This window comes from Salmo salar, chromosome ssa07 (assembly GCF_905237065.1).
Source record: "Salmo salar chromosome ssa07, Ssal_v3.1, whole genome shotgun sequence".
Lineage (NCBI taxonomy): Eukaryota > Metazoa > Chordata > Actinopteri > Salmoniformes > Salmonidae > Salmo > Salmo salar.
In genome coordinates this window covers 25,580,375-25,599,144 of record NC_059448.1, presented here as the reverse complement: position 1 = coordinate 25,599,144, position 18,770 = coordinate 25,580,375, and the positions used below count along the sequence as shown (strand labels likewise).

General features: G+C 41.6%; 16 non-coding genes across 16 annotated transcripts; all 16 read right to left on the bottom strand.

The window, feature by feature from the left end:
• Positions 1–753: 753 nt before the first annotated feature.
• On the bottom strand, positions 754–827 carry trnan-guu (transfer RNA asparagine (anticodon GUU)). The gene has a single exon. It is a non-coding gene; the product is annotated as a tRNA-Asn (tRNA).
• Positions 828–1,940: 1,113 nt separating this feature from the next.
• trnan-guu (transfer RNA asparagine (anticodon GUU)) lies at positions 1,941–2,014 on the bottom strand. The gene has a single exon. It is a non-coding gene; the product is annotated as a tRNA-Asn (tRNA).
• Positions 2,015–3,127: 1,113 nt separating this feature from the next.
• On the bottom strand, positions 3,128–3,201 carry trnan-guu (transfer RNA asparagine (anticodon GUU)). The gene has a single exon. It is a non-coding gene; the product is annotated as a tRNA-Asn (tRNA).
• Positions 3,202–4,314: 1,113 nt separating this feature from the next.
• On the bottom strand, positions 4,315–4,388 carry trnan-guu (transfer RNA asparagine (anticodon GUU)). Its single transcript has one exon. It is a non-coding gene; the product is annotated as a tRNA-Asn (tRNA).
• A 1,113-nt stretch (positions 4,389–5,501) lies between these two features.
• Positions 5,502–5,575, bottom strand: trnan-guu (transfer RNA asparagine (anticodon GUU)). The gene has a single exon. It is a non-coding gene; the product is annotated as a tRNA-Asn (tRNA).
• Positions 5,576–6,688: 1,113 nt separating this feature from the next.
• On the bottom strand, positions 6,689–6,762 carry trnan-guu (transfer RNA asparagine (anticodon GUU)). Its single transcript has one exon. It is a non-coding gene; the product is annotated as a tRNA-Asn (tRNA).
• Positions 6,763–7,875: 1,113 nt separating this feature from the next.
• trnan-guu (transfer RNA asparagine (anticodon GUU)) lies at positions 7,876–7,949 on the bottom strand. Its single transcript has one exon. It is a non-coding gene; the product is annotated as a tRNA-Asn (tRNA).
• Positions 7,950–9,062: 1,113 nt separating this feature from the next.
• On the bottom strand, positions 9,063–9,136 carry trnan-guu (transfer RNA asparagine (anticodon GUU)). The gene has a single exon. It is a non-coding gene; the product is annotated as a tRNA-Asn (tRNA).
• A 1,113-nt stretch (positions 9,137–10,249) lies between these two features.
• Positions 10,250–10,323, bottom strand: trnan-guu (transfer RNA asparagine (anticodon GUU)). Its single transcript has one exon. It is a non-coding gene; the product is annotated as a tRNA-Asn (tRNA).
• A 1,113-nt stretch (positions 10,324–11,436) lies between these two features.
• On the bottom strand, positions 11,437–11,510 carry trnan-guu (transfer RNA asparagine (anticodon GUU)). Its single transcript has one exon. It is a non-coding gene; the product is annotated as a tRNA-Asn (tRNA).
• Positions 11,511–12,623: 1,113 nt separating this feature from the next.
• On the bottom strand, positions 12,624–12,697 carry trnan-guu (transfer RNA asparagine (anticodon GUU)). The gene has a single exon. It is a non-coding gene; the product is annotated as a tRNA-Asn (tRNA).
• Positions 12,698–13,810: 1,113 nt separating this feature from the next.
• trnan-guu (transfer RNA asparagine (anticodon GUU)) lies at positions 13,811–13,884 on the bottom strand. Its single transcript has one exon. It is a non-coding gene; the product is annotated as a tRNA-Asn (tRNA).
• A 1,113-nt stretch (positions 13,885–14,997) lies between these two features.
• trnan-guu (transfer RNA asparagine (anticodon GUU)) lies at positions 14,998–15,071 on the bottom strand. Its single transcript has one exon. It is a non-coding gene; the product is annotated as a tRNA-Asn (tRNA).
• A 1,113-nt stretch (positions 15,072–16,184) lies between these two features.
• Positions 16,185–16,258, bottom strand: trnan-guu (transfer RNA asparagine (anticodon GUU)). The gene has a single exon. It is a non-coding gene; the product is annotated as a tRNA-Asn (tRNA).
• A 1,113-nt stretch (positions 16,259–17,371) lies between these two features.
• trnan-guu (transfer RNA asparagine (anticodon GUU)) lies at positions 17,372–17,445 on the bottom strand. Its single transcript has one exon. It is a non-coding gene; the product is annotated as a tRNA-Asn (tRNA).
• A 1,113-nt stretch (positions 17,446–18,558) lies between these two features.
• On the bottom strand, positions 18,559–18,632 carry trnan-guu (transfer RNA asparagine (anticodon GUU)). Its single transcript has one exon. It is a non-coding gene; the product is annotated as a tRNA-Asn (tRNA).
• Positions 18,633–18,770: the final 138 nt, after the last annotated feature.

Sequence of the window (18,770 nt, the reverse complement as noted above, 5' to 3'; positions counted from 1 at the left end):
GACTGACCCTGGAAGAATGATGTAATGGCGAGTCACTTTCATGGCGTATAGGCACACATATTCACACAAACACACACATACTGGACCAACATTGTCCTTCAAGCGAAATACATTTAAATGCTAAGGGTTTTCATGCCAGATTGACATCATTTACATTGTCATACTTGCCGGATTAATATGAATAAATGATATGTTCCATGGAGACCACAGAATGATCAAGCTATTGAGTAACATAATATCAGAGACCATTGACAGCCATTTTGGTATAGTATAGCAGCAGGTATAGGAACTTGTCATCTTTCATGTTCAACAACACACCAATCACATGTGACAATAGGAAACAAAGCAGGTCAAAAGCGAGCTTACTGTAAATCCAGGAAGGTCTTTCCACATCACTATAAATGGAAAGATAGCATCTCTGGGTGGGCTCAAATCACCAACCTTTAAACCAACAGCCTAAGGCGCTAACCAATTGCGCCACAGAGACTTGTGATTATATTGACCCTCAGCAGGCCAAAGTCTCATGGAAGCTCACTACAAGTCAGGAAGTTTCACATCGCTACAATCTGAAAAATGTCATCCATGGGTGGTGTCGAAGCACCAATCTTTAGATAGATTGTCAAACACACTAACTGATTGCACTAGAGAGGCTTGTGTTGGCATTGACCCTCAGCAGGACAAAGTAACAGGGAATCTCATTACAGGTCCAGGATGTCACATCCGCATCATGGAGCACAACAAACTGAAAACTCTCGTCCCTGGGTGGGCTCGAACCACCAACCTTTAGATTAACAGTCTAACGCGCTAACCAATTGCGCCACAGAGACTTGTTGTGTGTCTGACCCTGACACTTGATCGCTGGCCATCCGTGATCTCATCCAACTGTACATGGAGTTTACGAAACAACAACACTTTGTTCCAATGGTTGTGTCAACGTGCATCGAAAGTGCCGCAACATTTTCAAGGAAGTAGCCCTGTAGTTTTCTAACGTTTGTTAGCTTTTTGAATGGCCTTAAAAGGGCAAAAATGTAGCACAATGTTCGTCAGCACAACATTATATAAAAAGGCATCTGGCAGGAGTAAATTCAGCCACAATCACAAATATAATTTGATAAATATATATCTTAAACAACTGCGTTTTCACAAATGTAATATATGATCGCCAAGCCCATTCAAAATAATTAGGGGACTGACCCTGGAAGAATGATGTAATGGCGAGTCACTTTCATGGCGTATAGGCACACATATTCACACAAACACACACATACTGGACCAACATTGTCCTTCAAGCGAAATACATTTAAATGCTAAGGGTTTTCATGCCAGATTGACATCATTTACATTGTCATACTTGCCGGATTAATATGAATAAATGATATGTTCCATGGAGACCACAGAATGATCAAGCTATTGAGTTACATAATATCGGAGACCATTGACAGCCATTTTGGTATAGTATAGCAGCAGGTATAGGAACTTGTCATCTTTCATGTTCAACAACACACCAATCACATGTGACAATAGGAAACAAAGCAGGTCAAAAGCGAGCTTACTGTAAATCCAGGAAGGTCTTTCCACATCACTATAAATGGAAAGATAGCATCTCTGGGTGGGCTCAAATCACCAACCTTTAAACCAACGGCCTAAGGCGCTAACCAATTGCGCCACAGAGACTTGTGATTATATTCACCCTCAGCAGGCCAAAGTCTCATGGAAGCTCACTACAAGTCAGGAAGTTTCACATCGCTACAATCTGAAAAATGTCATCCATGGGTGGTGTCGAAGCACCAATCTTTAGATAGATTGTCAAACACACTAACTGATTGCACTAGAGAGGCTTGTGTTGGCATTGACCCTCAGCAGGACAAAGTAACAGGGAATCTCATTACAGGTCCAGGATGTCACATCCGCATCATGGAGCACAACAAACTGAAAACTCTCGTCCCTGGGTGGGCTCGAACCACCAACCTTTAGATTAACAGTCTAACGCGCTAACCAATTGCGCCACAGAGACTTGTTGTGTGTCTGACCCTGACACTTGATCGCTGGCCATCCGTGATCTCATCCAACTGTACATGGAGTTTACGAAACAACAACACTTTGTTCCAATGGTTGTGTCAACGTGCATCGAAAGTGCCGCAACATTTTCAAGGAAGTAGCCCTGTAGTTTTCTAACGTTTGTTAGCTTTTTGAATGGCCTTAAAAGGGCAAAAATGTAGCACAATGTTCGTCAGCACAACATTATATAAAAAGGCATCTGGCAGGAGTAAATTCAGCCACAATCACAAATATAATTTGATAAATATATATCTTAAACAACTGCGTTTTCACGAATGTAATATATGATCGCCAAGCCCATTCAAAATAATTAGGGGACTGACCCTGGAAGAATGATGTAATGGCGAGTCACTTTCATGGCGTATAGGCACACATATTCACACAAACACACACATACTGGACCAACATTGTCCTTCAAGCGAAATACATTTAAATGCTAAGGGTTTTCATGCCAGATTGACATCATTTACATTGTCATACTTGCCGGATTAATATGAATAAATGATATGTTCCATGGAGACCACAGAATGATCAAGCTATTGAGTAACATAATATCAGAGACCATTGACAGCCATTTAGGTATAGTATAGCAGCAGGTATAGGAACTTGTCATCTTTCATGTTCAACAACACACCAATCACATGTGACAATAGGAAACAAAGCAGGTCAAAAGCGAGCTTACTGTAAATCCAGGAAGGTCTTTCCACATCACTATAAATGGAAAGATAGCATCTCTGGGTGGGCTCAAATCACCAACCTTTAAACCAACAGCCTAAGGCGCTAACCAATTGCGCCACAGAGACTTGTGATTATATTGACCCTCAGCAGGCCAAAGTCTCATGGAAGCTCACTACAAGTCAGGAAGTTTCACATCGCTACAATCTGAAAAATGTCATCCATGGGTGGTGTCGAAGCACCAATCTTTAGATAGATTGTCAAACACACTAACTGATTGCACTAGAGAGGCTTGTGTTGGCATTGACTCTCAGCAGGACAAAGTAACAGGGAATCTCATTACAGGTCCAGGATGTCACATCCGCATCATGGAGCACAACAAACTGAAAACTCTCGTCCCTGGGTGGGCTCGAACCACCAACCTTTAGATTAACAGTCTAACGCGCTAACCAATTGCGCCACAGAGACTTGTTGTGTGTCTGACCCTGACACTTGATCGCTGGCCATCCGTGATCTCATCCAACTGTACATGGAGTTTACGAAACAACAACACTTTGTTCCAATGGTTGTGTCAACGTGCATCGAAAGTGCCGCAACATTTTCAAGGAAGTAGCCCTGTAGTTTTCTAACGTTTGTTAGCTTTTTGAATGGCCTTAAAAGGGCAAAAATGTAGCACAATGTTCGTCAGCACAACATTATATAAAAAGGCATCTGGCAGGAGTAAATTCAGCCACAATCACAAATATAATTTGATAAATATATATCTTAAACAACTGCGTTTTCACGAATGTAATATATGATCGCCAAGCCCATTCAAAATAATTAGGGGACTGACCCTGGAAGAATGATGTAATGGCGAGTCACTTTCATGGCGTATAGGCACACATATTCACACAAACACACACATACTGGACCAACATTGTCCTTCAAGCGAAATACATTTAAATGCTAAGGGTTTTCATGCCAGATTGACATCATTTACATTGTCATACTTGCCGGATTAATATGAATAAATGATATGTTCCATGGAGACCACAGAATGATCAAGCTATTGAGTAACATAATATCAGAGACCATTGACAGCCATTTAGGTATAGTATAGCAGCAGGTATAGGAACTTGTCATCTTTCATGTTCAACAACACACCAATCACATGTGACAATAGGAAACAAAGCAGGTCAAAAGCGAGCTTACTGTAAATCCAGGAAGGTCTTTCCACATCACTATAAATGGAAAGATAGCATCTCTGGGTGGGCTCAAATCACCAACCTTTAAACCAACGGCCTAAGGCGCTAACCAATTGCGCCACAGAGACTTGTGATTATATTCACCCTCAGCAGGCCAAAGTCTCATGGAAGCTCACTACAAGTCAGGAAGTTTCACATCGCTACAATCTGAAAAATGTCATCCATGGGTGGTGTCGAAGCACCAATCTTTAGATAGATTGTCAAACACACTAACTGATTGCACTAGAGAGGCTTGTGTTGGCATTGACCCTCAGCAGGACAAAGTAACAGGGAATCTCATTACAGGTCCAGGATGTCACATCCGCATCATGGAGCACAACAAACTGAAAACTCTCGTCCCTGGGTGGGCTCGAACCACCAACCTTTAGATTAACAGTCTAACGCGCTAACCAATTGCGCCACAGAGACTTGTTGTGTGTCTGACCCTGACACTTGATCGCTGGCCATCCGTGATCTCATCCAACTGTACATGGAGTTTACGAAACAACAACACTTTGTTCCAATGGTTGTGTCAACGTGCATCGAAAGTGCCGCAACATTTTCAAGGAAGTAGCCCTGTAGTTTTCTAACGTTTGTTAGCTTTTTGAATGGCCTTAAAAGGGCAAAAATGTAGCACAATGTTCGTCAGCACAACATTATATAAAAAGGCATCTGGCAGGAGTAAATTCAGCCACAATCACAAATATAATTTGATAAATATATATCTTAAACAACTGCGTTTTCACAAATGTAATATATGATCGCCAAGCCCATTCAAAATAATTAGGGGACTGACCCTGGAAGAATGATGTAATGGCGAGTCACTTTCATGGCGTATAGGCACACATATTCACACAAACACACACATACTGGACCAACATTGTCCTTCAAGCGAAATACATTTAAATGCTAAGGGTTTTCATGCCAGATTGACATCATTTACATTGTCATACTTGCCGGATTAATATGAATAAATGATATGTTCCATGGAGACCACAGAATGATCAAGCTATTGAGTAACATAATATCAGAGACCATTGACAGCCATTTAGGTATAGTATAGCAGCAGGTATAGGAACTTGTCATCTTTCATGTTCAACAACACACCAATCACATGTGACAATAGGAAACAAAGCAGGTCAAAAGCGAGCTTACTGTAAATCCAGGAAGGTCTTTCCACATCACTATAAATGGAAAGATAGCATCTCTGGGTGGGCTCAAATCACCAACCTTTAAACTAACAGCCTAAGGCGCTAACCAATTGCGCCACAGAGACTTGTGATTATATTGACCCTCAGCAGGCCAAAGTCTCATGGAAGCTCACTACAAGTCAGGAAGTTTCACATCGCTACAATCTGAAAAATGTCATCCATGGGTGGTGTCGAAGCACCAATCTTTAGATAGATTGTCAAACACACTAACTGATTGCACTAGAGAGGCTTGTGTTGGCATTGACCCTCAGCAGGACAAAGTAACAGGGAATCTCATTACAGGTCCAGGATGTCACATCCGCATCATGGAGCACAACAAACTGAAAACTCTCGTCCCTGGGTGGGCTCGAACCACCAACCTTTAGATTAACAGTCTAACGCGCTAACCAATTGCGCCACAGAGACTTGTTGTGTGTCTGACCCTGACACTTGATCGCTGGCCATCCGTGATCTCATCCAACTGTACATGGAGTTTACGAAACAACAACACTTTGTTCCAATGGTTGTGTCAACGTGCATCGAAAGTGCCGCAACATTTTCAAGGAAGTAGCCCTGTAGTTTTCTAACGTTTGTTAGCTTTTTGAATGGCCTTAAAAGGGCAAAAATGTAGCACAATGTTCGTCAGCACAACATTATATAAAAAGGCATCTGGCAGGAGTAAATTCAGCCACAATCACAAATATAATTTGATAAATATATATCTTAAACAACTGCGTTTTCACGAATGTAATATATGATCGCCAAGCCCATTCAAAATAATTAGGGGACTGACCCTGGAAGAATGATGTAATGGCGAGTCACTTTCATGGCGTATAGGCACACATATTCACACAAACACACACATACTGGACCAACATTGTCCTTCAAGCGAAATACATTTAAATGCTAAGGGTTTTCATGCCAGATTGACATCATTTACATTGTCATACTTGCCGGATTAATATGAATAAATGATATGTTCCATGGAGACCACAGAATGATCAAGCTATTGAGTAACATAATATCAGAGACCATTGACAGCCATTTAGGTATAGTATAGCAGCAGGTATAGGAACTTGTCATCTTTCATGTTCAACAACACACCAATCACATGTGACAATAGGAAACAAAGCAGGTCAAAAGCGAGCTTACTGTAAATCCAGGAAGGTCTTTCCACATCACTATAAATGGAAAGATAGCATCTCTGGGTGGGCTCAAATCACCAACCTTTAAACCAACAGCCTAAGGCGCTAACCAATTGCGCCACAGAGACTTGTGATTATATTGACCCTCAGCAGGCCAAAGTCTCATGGAAGCTCACTACAAGTCAGGAAGTTTCACATCGCTACAATCTGAAAAATGTCATCCATGGGTGGTGTCGAAGCACCAATCTTTAGATAGATTGTCAAACACACTAACTGATTGCACTAGAGAGGCTTGTGTTGGCATTGACCCTCAGCAGGACAAAGTAACAGGGAATCTCATTACAGGTCCAGGATGTCACATCCGCATCATGGAGCACAACAAACTGAAAACTCTCGTCCCTGGGTGGGCTCGAACCACCAACCTTTAGATTAACAGTCTAACGCGCTAACCAATTGCGCCACAGAGACTTGTTGTGTGTCTGACCCTGACACTTGATCGCTGGCCATCCGTGATCTCATCCAACTGTACATGGAGTTTACGAAACAACAACACTTTGTTCCAATGGTTGTGTCAACGTGCATCGAAAGTGCCGCAACATTTTCAAGGAAGTAGCCCTGTAGTTTTCTAACGTTTGTTAGCTTTTTGAATGGCCTTAAAAGGGCAAAAATGTAGCACAATGTTCGTCAGCACAACATTATATAAAAAGGCATCTGGCAGGAGTAAATTCAGCCACAATCACAAATATAATTTGATAAATATATATCTTAAACAACTGCGTTTTCACAAATGTAATATATGATCGCCAAGCCCATTCAAAATAATTAGGGGACTGACCCTGGAAGAATGATGTAATGGCGAGTCACTTTCATGGCGTATAGGCACACATATTCACACAAACACACACATACTGGACCAACATTGTCCTTCAAGCGAAATACATTTAAATGCTAAGGGTTTTCATGCCAGATTGACATCATTTACATTGTCATACTTGCCGGATTAATATGAATAAATGATATGTTCCATGGAGACCACAGAATGATCAAGCTATTGAGTTACATAATATCAGAGACCATTGACAGCCATTTTGGTATAGTATAGCAGCAGGTATAGGAACTTGTCATCTTTCATGTTCAACAACACACCAATCACATGTGACAATAGGAAACAAAGCAGGTCAAAAGCGAGCTTACTGTAAATCCAGGAAGGTCTTTCCACATCACTATAAATGGAAAGATAGCATCTCTGGGTGGGCTCAAATCACCAACCTTTAAACTAACGGCCTAAGGCGCTAACCAATTGCGCCACAGAGACTTGTGATTATATTGACCCTCAGCAGGCCAAAGTCTCATGGAAGCTCACTACAAGTCAGGAAGTTTCACATCGCTACAATCTGAAAAATGTCATCCATGGGTGGTGTCGAAGCACCAATCTTTAGATAGATTGTCAAACACACTAACTGATTGCACTAGAGAGGCTTGTGTTGGCATTGACCCTCAGCAGGACAAAGTAACAGGGAATCTCATTACAGGTCCAGGATGTCACATCCGCATCATGGAGCACAACAAACTGAAAACTCTCGTCCCTGGGTGGGCTCGAACCACCAACCTTTAGATTAACAGTCTAACGCGCTAACCAATTGCGCCACAGAGACTTGTTGTGTGTCTGACCCTGACACTTGATCGCTGGCCATCCGTGATCTCATCCAACTGTACATGGAGTTTACGAAACAACAACACTTTGTTCCAATGGTTGTGTCAACGTGCATCGAAAGTGCCGCAACATTTTCAAGGAAGTAGCCCTGTAGTTTTCTAACGTTTGTTAGCTTTTTGAATGGCCTTAAAAGGGCAAAAATGTAGCACAATGTTCGTCAGCACAACATTATATAAAAAGGCATCTGGCAGGAGTAAATTCAGCCACAATCACAAATATAATTTGATAAATATATATCTTAAACAACTGCGTTTTCACGAATGTAATATATGATCGCCAAGCCCATTCAAAATAATTAGGGGACTGACCCTGGAAGAATGATGTAATGGCGAGTCACTTTCATGGCGTATAGGCACACATATTCACACAAACACACACATACTGGACCAACATTGTCCTTCAAGCGAAATACATTTAAATGCTAAGGGTTTTCATGCCAGATTGACATCATTTACATTGTCATACTTGCCGGATTAATATGAATAAATGATATGTTCCATGGAGACCACAGAATGATCAAGCTATTGAGTAACATAATATCAGAGACCATTGACAGCCATTTAGGTATAGTATAGCAGCAGGTATAGGAACTTGTCATCTTTCATGTTCAACAACACACCAATCACATGTGACAATAGGAAACAAAGCAGGTCAAAAGCGAGCTTACTGTAAATCCAGGAAGGTCTTTCCACATCACTATAAATGGAAAGATAGCATCTCTGGGTGGGCTCAAATCACCAACCTTTAAACTAACGGCCTAAGGCGCTAACCAATTGCGCCACAGAGACTTGTGATTATATTGACCCTCAGCAGGCCAAAGTCTCATGGAAGCTCACTACAAGTCAGGAAGTTTCACATCGCTACAATCTGAAAAATGTCATCCATGGGTGGTGTCGAAGCACCAATCTTTAGATAGATTGTCAAACACACTAACTGATTGCACTAGAGAGGCTTGTGTTGGCATTGACCCTCAGCAGGACAAAGTAACAGGGAATCTCATTACAGGTCCAGGATGTCACATCCGCATCATGGAGCACAACAAACTGAAAACTCTCGTCCCTGGGTGGGCTCGAACCACCAACCTTTAGATTAACAGTCTAACGCGCTAACCAATTGCGCCACAGAGACTTGTTGTGTGTCTGACCCTGACACTTGATCGCTGGCCATCCGTGATCTCATCCAACTGTACATGGAGTTTACGAAACAACAACACTTTGTTCCAATGGTTGTGTCAACGTGCATCGAAAGTGCCGCAACATTTTCAAGGAAGTAGCCCTGTAGTTTTCTAACGTTTGTTAGCTTTTTGAATGGCCTTAAAAGGGCAAAAATGTAGCACAATGTTCGTCAGCACAACATTATATAAAAAGGCATCTGGCAGGAGTAAATTCAGCCACAATCACAAATATAATTTGATAAATATATATCTTAAACAACTGCGTTTTCACGAATGTAATATATGATCGCCAAGCCCATTCAAAATAATTAGGGGACTGACCCTGGAAGAATGATGTAATGGCGAGTCACTTTCATGGCGTATAGGCACACATATTCACACAAACACACACATACTGGACCAACATTGTCCTTCAAGCGAAATACATTTAAATGCTAAGGGTTTTCATGCCAGATTGACATCATTTACATTGTCATACTTGCCGGATTAATATGAATAAATGATATGTTCCATGGAGACCACAGAATGATCAAGCTATTGAGTAACATAATATCAGAGACCATTGACAGCCATTTAGGTATAGTATAGCAGCAGGTATAGGAACTTGTCATCTTTCATGTTCAACAACACACCAATCACATGTGACAATAGGAAACAAAGCAGGTCAAAAGCGAGCTTACTGTAAATCCAGGAAGGTCTTTCCACATCAGTATAAATGGAATGATAGCATCTCTGGGTGGGCTCAAATCACCAACCTTTAAACTAACGGCCTAAGGCGCTAACCAATTGCGCCACAGAGACTTGTGATTATATTCACCCTCAGCAGGCCAAAGTCTCATGGAAGCTCACTACAAGTCAGGAAGTTTCACATCGCTACAATCTGAAAAATGTCATCCATGGGTGGTGTCGAAGCACCAATCTTTAGATAGATTGTCAAACACACTAACTGATTGCACTAGAGAGGCTTGTGTTGGCATTGACCCTCAGCAGGACAAAGTAACAGGGAATCTCATTACAGGTCCAGGATGTCACATCCGCATCATGGAGCACAACAAACTGAAAACTCTCGTCCCTGGGTGGGCTCGAACCACCAACCTTTAGATTAACAGTCTAACGCGCTAACCAATTGCGCCACAGAGACTTGTTGTGTGTCTGACCCTGACACTTGATCGCTGGCCATCCGTGATCTCATCCAACTGTACATGGAGTTTACGAAACAACAACACTTTGTTCCAATGGTTGTGTCAACGTGCATCGAAAGTGCCGCAACATTTTCAAGGAAGTAGCCCTGTAGTTTTCTAACGTTTGTTAGCTTTTTGAATGGCCTTAAAAGGGCAAAAATGTAGCACAATGTTCGTCAGCACAACATTATATAAAAAGGCATCTGGCAGGAGTAAATTCAGCCACAATCACAAATATAATTTGATAAATATATATCTTAAACAACTGCGTTTTCACGAATGTAATATATGATCGCCAAGCCCATTCAAAATAATTAGGGGACTGACCCTGGAAGAATGATGTAATGGCGAGTCACTTTCATGGCGTATAGGCACACATATTCACACAAACACACACATACTGGACCAACATTGTCCTTCAAGCGAAATACATTTAAATGCTAAGGGTTTTCATGCCAGATTGACATCATTTACATTGTCATACTTGCCGGATTAATATGAATAAATGATATGTTCCATGGAGACCACAGAATGATCAAGCTATTGAGTAACATAATATCAGAGACCATTGACAGCCATTTTGGTATAGTATAGCAGCAGGTATAGGAACTTGTCATCTTTCATGTTCAACAACACACCAATCACATGTGACAATAGGAAACAAAGCAGGTCAAAAGCGAGCTTACTGTAAATCCAGGAAGGTCTTTCCACATCACTATAAATGGAAAGATAGCATCTCTGGGTGGGCTCAAATCACCAACCTTTAAACTAACAGCCTAAGGCGCTAACCAATTGCGCCACAGAGACTTGTGATTATATTCACCCTCAGCAGGCCAAAGTCTCATGGAAGCTCACTACAAGTCAGGAAGTTTCACATCGCTACAATCTGAAAAATGTCATCCATGGGTGGTGTCGAAGCACCAATCTTTAGATAGATTGTCAAACACACTAACTGATTGCACTAGAGAGGCTTGTGTTGGCATTGACCCTCAGCAGGACAAAGTAACAGGGAATCTCATTACAGGTCCAGGATGTCACATCCGCATCATGGAGCACAACAAACTGAAAACTCTCGTCCCTGGGTGGGCTCGAACCACCAACCTTTAGATTAACAGTCTAACGCGCTAACCAATTGCGCCACAGAGACTTGTTGTGTGTCTGACCCTGACACTTGATCGCTGGCCATCCGTGATCTCATCCAACTGTACATGGAGTTTACGAAACAACAACACTTTGTTCCAATGGTTGTGTCAACGTGCATCGAAAGTGCCGCAACATTTTCAAGGAAGTAGCCCTGTAGTTTTCTAACGTTTGTTAGCTTTTTGAATGGCCTTAAAAGGGCAAAAATGTAGCACAATGTTCGTCAGCACAACATTATATAAAAAGGCATCTGGCAGGAGTAAATTTGGCCACAATCACAAATATAATTTGATAAATATATATCTTAAACAACTGCGTTTTCACGAATGTAATATATGATCGCCAAGCCCATTCAAAATAATTAGGGGACTGACCCTGGAAGAATGATGTAATGGCGAGTCACTTTCATGGCGTATAGGCACACATATTCACACAAACACACACATACTGGACCAACATTGTCCTTCAAGCGAAATACATTTAAATGCTAAGGGTTTTCATGCCAGATTGACATCATTTACATTGTCATACTTGCCGGATTAATATGAATAAATGATATGTTCCATGGAGACCACAGAATGATCAAGCTATTGAGTAACATAATATCAGAGACCATTGACAGCCATTTAGGTATAGTATAGCAGCAGGTATAGGAACTTGTCATCTTTCATGTTCAACAACACACCAATCACATGTGACAATAGGAAACAAAGCAGGTCAAAAGCGAGCTTACTGTAAATCCAGGAAGGTCTTTCCACATCACTATAAATGGAAAGATAGCATCTCTGGGTGGGCTCAAATCACCAACCTTTAAACTAACGGCCTAAGGCGCTAACCAATTGCGCCACAGAGACTTGTGATTATATTCACCCTCAGCAGGCCAAAGTCTCATGGAAGCTCACTACAAGTCAGGAAGTTTCACATCGCTACAATCTGAAAAATGTCATCCATGGGTGGTGTCGAAGCACCAATCTTTAGATAGATTGTCAAACACACTAACTGATTGCACTAGAGAGGCTTGTGTTGGCATTGACCCTCAGCAGGACAAAGTAACAGGGAATCTCATTACAGGTCCAGGATGTCACATCCGCATCATGGAGCACAACAAACTGAAAACTCTCGTCCCTGGGTGGGCTCGAACCACCAACCTTTAGATTAACAGTCTAACGCGCTAACCAATTGCGCCACAGAGACTTGTTGTGTGTCTGACCCTGACACTTGATCGCTGGCCATCCGTGATCTCATCCAACTGTACATGGAGTTTACGAAACAACAACACTTTGTTCCAATGGTTGTGTCAACGTGCATCGAAAGTGCCGCAACATTTTCAAGGAAGTAGCCCTGTAGTTTTCTAACGTTTGTTAGCTTTTTGAATGGCCTTAAAAGGGCAAAAATGTAGCACAATGTTCGTCAGCGCAACATTATATAAAAAGGCATCTGGCAGGAGTAAATTCAGCCACAATCACAAATATAATTTGATAAATATATATCTTAAACAACTGCGTTTTCACGAATGTAATATATGATCGCCAAGCCCATTCAAAATAATTAGGGGACTGACCCTGGAAGAATGATGTAATGGCGAGTCACTTTCATGGCGTATAGGCACACATATTCACACAAACACACACATACTGGACCAACATTGTCCTTCAAGCGAAATACATTTAAATGCTAAGGGTTTTCATGCCAGATTGACATCATTTACATTGTCATACTTGCCGGATTAATATGAATAAATGATATGTTCCATGGAGACCACAGAATGATCAAGCTATTGAGTAACATAATATCAGAGACCATTGACAGCCATTTAGGTATAGTATAGCAGCAGGTATAGGAACTTGTCATCTTTCATGTTCAACAACACACCAATCACATGTGACAATAGGAAACAAAGCAGGTCAAAAGCGAGCTTACTGTAAATCCAGGAAGGTCTTTCCACATCAGTATAAATGGAATGATAGCATCTCTGGGTGGGCTCAAATCACCAACCTTTAAACTAACGGCCTAAGGCGCTAACCAATTGCGCCACAGAGACTTGTGATTATATTCACCCTCAGCAGGCCAAAGTCTCATGGAAGCTCACTACAAGTCAGGAAGTTTCACATCGCTACAATCTGAAAAATGTCATCCATGGGTGGTGTCGAAGCACCAATCTTTAGATAGATTGTCAAACACACTAACTGATTGCACTAGAGAGGCTTGTGTTGGCATTGACCCTCAGCAGGACAAAGTAACAGGGAATCTCATTACAGGTCCAGGATGTCACATCCGCATCATGGAGCACAACAAACTGAAAACTCTCGTCCCTGGGTGGGCTCGAACCACCAACCTTTAGATTAACAGTCTAACGCGCTAACCAATTGCGCCACAGAGACTTGTTGTGTGTCTGACCCTGACACTTGATCGCTGGCCATCCGTGATCTCATCCAACTGTACATGGAGTTTACGAAACAACAACACTTTGTTCCAATGGTTGTGTCAACGTGCATCGAAAGTGCCGCAACATTTTCAAGGAAGTAGCCCTGTAGTTTTCTAACGTTTGTTAGCTTTTTGAATGGCCTTAAAAGGGCAAAAATGTAGCACAATGTTCGTCAGCACAACATTATATAAAAAGGCATCTGGCAGGAGTAAATTTGGCCACAATCACAAATATAATTTGATAAATATATATCTTAAACAACTGCGTTTTCACGAATGTAATATATGATCGCCAAGCCCATTCAAAATAATTAGGGGACTGACCCTGGAAGAATGATGTAATGGCGAGTCACTTTCATGGCGTATAGGCACACATATTCACACAAACACACACATACTGGACCAACATTGTCCTTCAAGCGAAATACATTTAAATGCTAAGGGTTTTCATGCCAGATTGACATCATTTACATTGTCATACTTGCCGGATTAATATGAATAAATGATATGTTCCATGGAGACCACAGAATGATCAAGCTATTGAGTAACATAATATCAGAGACCATTGACAGCCATTTAGGTATAGTATAGCAGCAGGTATAGGAACTTGTCATCTTTCATGTTCAACAACACACCAATCACATGTGACAATAGGAAACAAAGCAGGTCAAAAGCGAGCTTACTGTAAATCCAGGAAGGTCTTTCCACATCACTATAAATGGAAAGATAGCATCTCTGGGTGGGCTCAAATCACCAACCTTTAAACTAACGGCCTAAGGCGCTAACCAATTGCGCCACAGAGACTTGTGATTATATTCACCCTCAGCAGGCCAAAGTCTCATGGAAGCTCACTACAAGTCAGGAAGTTTCACATCGCTACAATCTGAAAAATGTCATCCATGGGTGGTGTCGAAGCACCAATCTTTAGATAGATTGTCAAACACACTAACTGATTGCACTAGAGAGGCTTGTGTTGGCATTGACCCTCAGCAGGACAAAGTAACAGGGAATCTCATTACAGGTCCAGGATGTCACATCCGCATCATGGAGCACAACAAACTGAAAACTCTCGTCCCTGGGTGGGCTCGAACCACCAACCTTTAGATTAACAGTCTAACGCGCTAACCAATTGCGCCACAGAGACTTGTTGTGTGTCTGACCCTGACACTTGATCGCTGGCCATCCGTGATCTCATCCAACTGTACATGGAGTTTACGAAACAACAACACTTTGTTCCAATGGTTGTGTCAACGTGCATCGAAAGTGCCGCAACATTTTCAAGGAAGTAGCCCTGTAGTTTTCTAACGTTTGTTAGCTTTTTGAATGGCCTTAAAAGGGCAAAAATGTAGCACAATGTTCGTCAGCACAACATTATATAAAAAGGCATCTGGCAGGAGTAAATTTGGCCACAATCACAAATATAATTTGATAAATATATATCTTAAACAACTGCGTTTTCACGAATGTAATATATGATCGCCAAGCCCATTCAAAATAATTAGGGGACTGACCCTGGAAGAATGATGTAATGGCGAGTCACTTTCATGGCGTATAGGCACACATATTCACACAAACACACACATACTGGACCAACATTGTCCTTCAAGCGAAATACATTTAAATGCTAAGGGTTTTCATGCCAGATTGACATCATTTACATTGTCATACTTGCCGGATTAATATGAATAAATGATATGTTCCATGGAGACCACAGAATGATCAAGCTATTGAGTAACATAATATCAGAGACCATTGACAGCCATTTAGGTATAGTATAGCAGCAGGTATAGGAACTTGTCATCTTTCATGTTCAACAACACACCAATCACATGTGACAATAGGAAACAAAGCAGGTCAAAAGCGAGCTTACTGTAAATCCAGGAAGGTCTTTCCACATCACTATAAATGGAAAGATAGCATCTCTGGGTGGGCTCAAATCACCAACCTTTAAACTAACGGCCTAAGGCGCTAACCAATTGCGCCACAGAGACTTGTGATTATATTCACCCTCAGCAGGCCAAAGTCTCATGGAAGCTCACTACAAGTCAGGAAGTTTCACATCGCTACAATCTGAAAAATGTCATCCATGGGTGGTGTCGAAGCACCAATCTTTAGATAGATTGTCAAACACACTAACTGATTGCACTAGAGAGGCTTGTGTTGGCATTGACCCTCAGCAGGACAAAGTAACAGGGAATCTCATTACAGGTCCAGGATGTCACATCCGCATCATGGAGCACAACAAACTGAAAACTCTCGTCCCTGGGTGGGCTCGAACCACCAACCTTTAGATTAACAGTCTAACGCGCTAACCAATTGCGCCACAGAGACTTGTTGTGTGTCTGACCCTGACACTTGATCGCTGGCCATCCGTGATCTCATCCAACTGTACATGGAGTTTACGAAACAACAACACTTTGTTCCAATGGTTGTGTCAACGTGCATCGAAAGTGCCGCAACATTTTCAAGGAAGTAGCCCTGTAGTTTTCTAACGTTTGTTAGCTTTTTGAATGGCCTTAAAAGGGCAAAAATGTAGCACAATGTTCGTCAGCACAACATTATATAAAAAGGCATCTGGCAGGAGTAAATTTAGCCACAATCACAAATATAATTTGATAAATATATATCTTAAACAACTGCGTTTTCACGAATGTAATATATGATCGCCAAGCCCATTCAAAATAATTAGGGGACTGACCCTGGAAGAATGATGTAATGGCGAGTCACTTTCATGTCGTATAGGCACACATATTCACACAAACACACACATACTGGACCAACATTGTCCTTCAAGCGAAATACATTTAAATGCTAAGGGTTTTCATGCCAGATTGACATCATTTACATTGTCATACTTGCCGGATTAATATGAATAAATGATATGTTCCATGGAGACCACAGAATGATCAAGCTATTGAGTAACATAAGATCAGAGACCATTGACAGCCATTTAGGTATAGTATAGCAGCAGGTATAGGAACTTGTCATCTTTCATGTTCAACAACACACCAATCACATGTGACAATAGGAAACAAAGCAGGTCAAAAGCGAGCTTACTGTAAATCCAGGAAGGTCTTTCCACATCACTATAAATGGAAAGATAGCATCTCTGGGTGGGCTCAAATCACCAACCTTTAAACTAACGGCCTAAGGCGCTAACCAATTGCGCCACAGAGACTTGTGATTATATTCACCCTCAGCAGGCCAAAGTCTCATGGAAGCTCACTACAAGTCAGGAAGTTTCACATCGCTACAATCTGAAAAATGTCATCCATGGGTGGTGTCGAAGCACCAATCTTTAGATAGATTGTCAAACACACTAACTGATTGCACTAGAGAGGCTTGTGTTGGCATTGACCCTCAGCAGGACAAAGTAACAGGGAATCTCATTACAGGTCCAGGATGTCACATCCGCATCATGGAGCACAACAAACTGAAAACTCTCGTCCCTGGGTGGGCTCGAACCACCAACCTTTAGATTAACAGTCTAACGCGCTAACCAATTGCGCCACAGAGACTTGTTGTGTGTCTGACCCTGACACTTGATCGCTGGCCATCCGTGATCTCATCCAACTGTACATGGAGTTTACGAAACAACAACACTTTGTTCCAATGGTTGTGTCAACGTGCATCGAAAGTGCCGCAACATTTTCAAGGAAGTAGCCCTGTAGTTTTCTAACGTTTGTTAGCTTTTTGAATGGCCTTAAAAGGGCAAAAATGTAGCACAATGTTCGTCAGCACAACATTATATAAAAAGGCATCTGGCAGGAGTAAATTCGGCCACAATCACAAATATAATTTGATAAATATATATCTTAAACAACTGCGTTTTCACGAATGTAATATATGATCGCCAAGCCCATTCAAAATAATTAGGGGACTGACCCTGGAAGAATGATGTAATGGCGAGTCACTTTCATGTCGTATAGGCACACATATTCACACAAATACACACATACTGGACCAACATTGTCCTTCAAGCGAAATACATTTAAATGCTAAGGGTTTTCATGCCAGATTGACATCATTTACATTGTCATACTTGCCGGATTAATATGAATAAATGATATGTTCCATGGAGACCACAGAATGATCAAGCTATTGAGTAACAGAAGATCAGAGACCATTGACAGCCATTTAGGTATAGTATAGCAGCAGGTATAGGAACTTGTCATCTTTCATGTTCAACAACACACCAATCACATGTGACAATAGGAAACAAAGCAGGTCAAAAGCGAGCTTACTGTAAATCCAGGAAGGTCTTTCCACATCAGTATAAATGGAAAGATAGCATCTCTGGGTGGGCTCAAATCACCAACCTTTAAACTAACGGCCTAAGGCGCTAACCAATTGCGCCACAGAGACTTGTGATTATATTCACCCTCAGCAGGCCAAAGTCTCATGGAAGCTCTCTACAAGTCAGGAAGTTTCACATCGCTACAATCTGAAAAATGTCATCCATGGGTGGTGTCGAAGCACCAATCTTTAGATAGATTGTCAAACACACTAACTGATTGCACTAGAGAGGCTTGTGTTGGCATTGACCCTCAGCAGGACAAAGTAACAGGGAATCTCATTACAGGTCCAGGATGTCACATCCGCATCATGGAGCACAACAAACTGAAAACTCTCGTCCCTGGGTGGGCTCGAACCACCAACCTTTAGATTAACAGTCTAACGCGCTAACCAATTGCGCCACAGAGACTTGTTGTGTGTCTGACCCTGACACTTGATCGCTGGCCATCCGTGATCTCATCCAACTGTACATGGAGTTTACGAAACAACAACACTTTGTTCCAATGGTTGTGTCAACGTGCATCGAAAGTGCCGCAACATTTTCAAG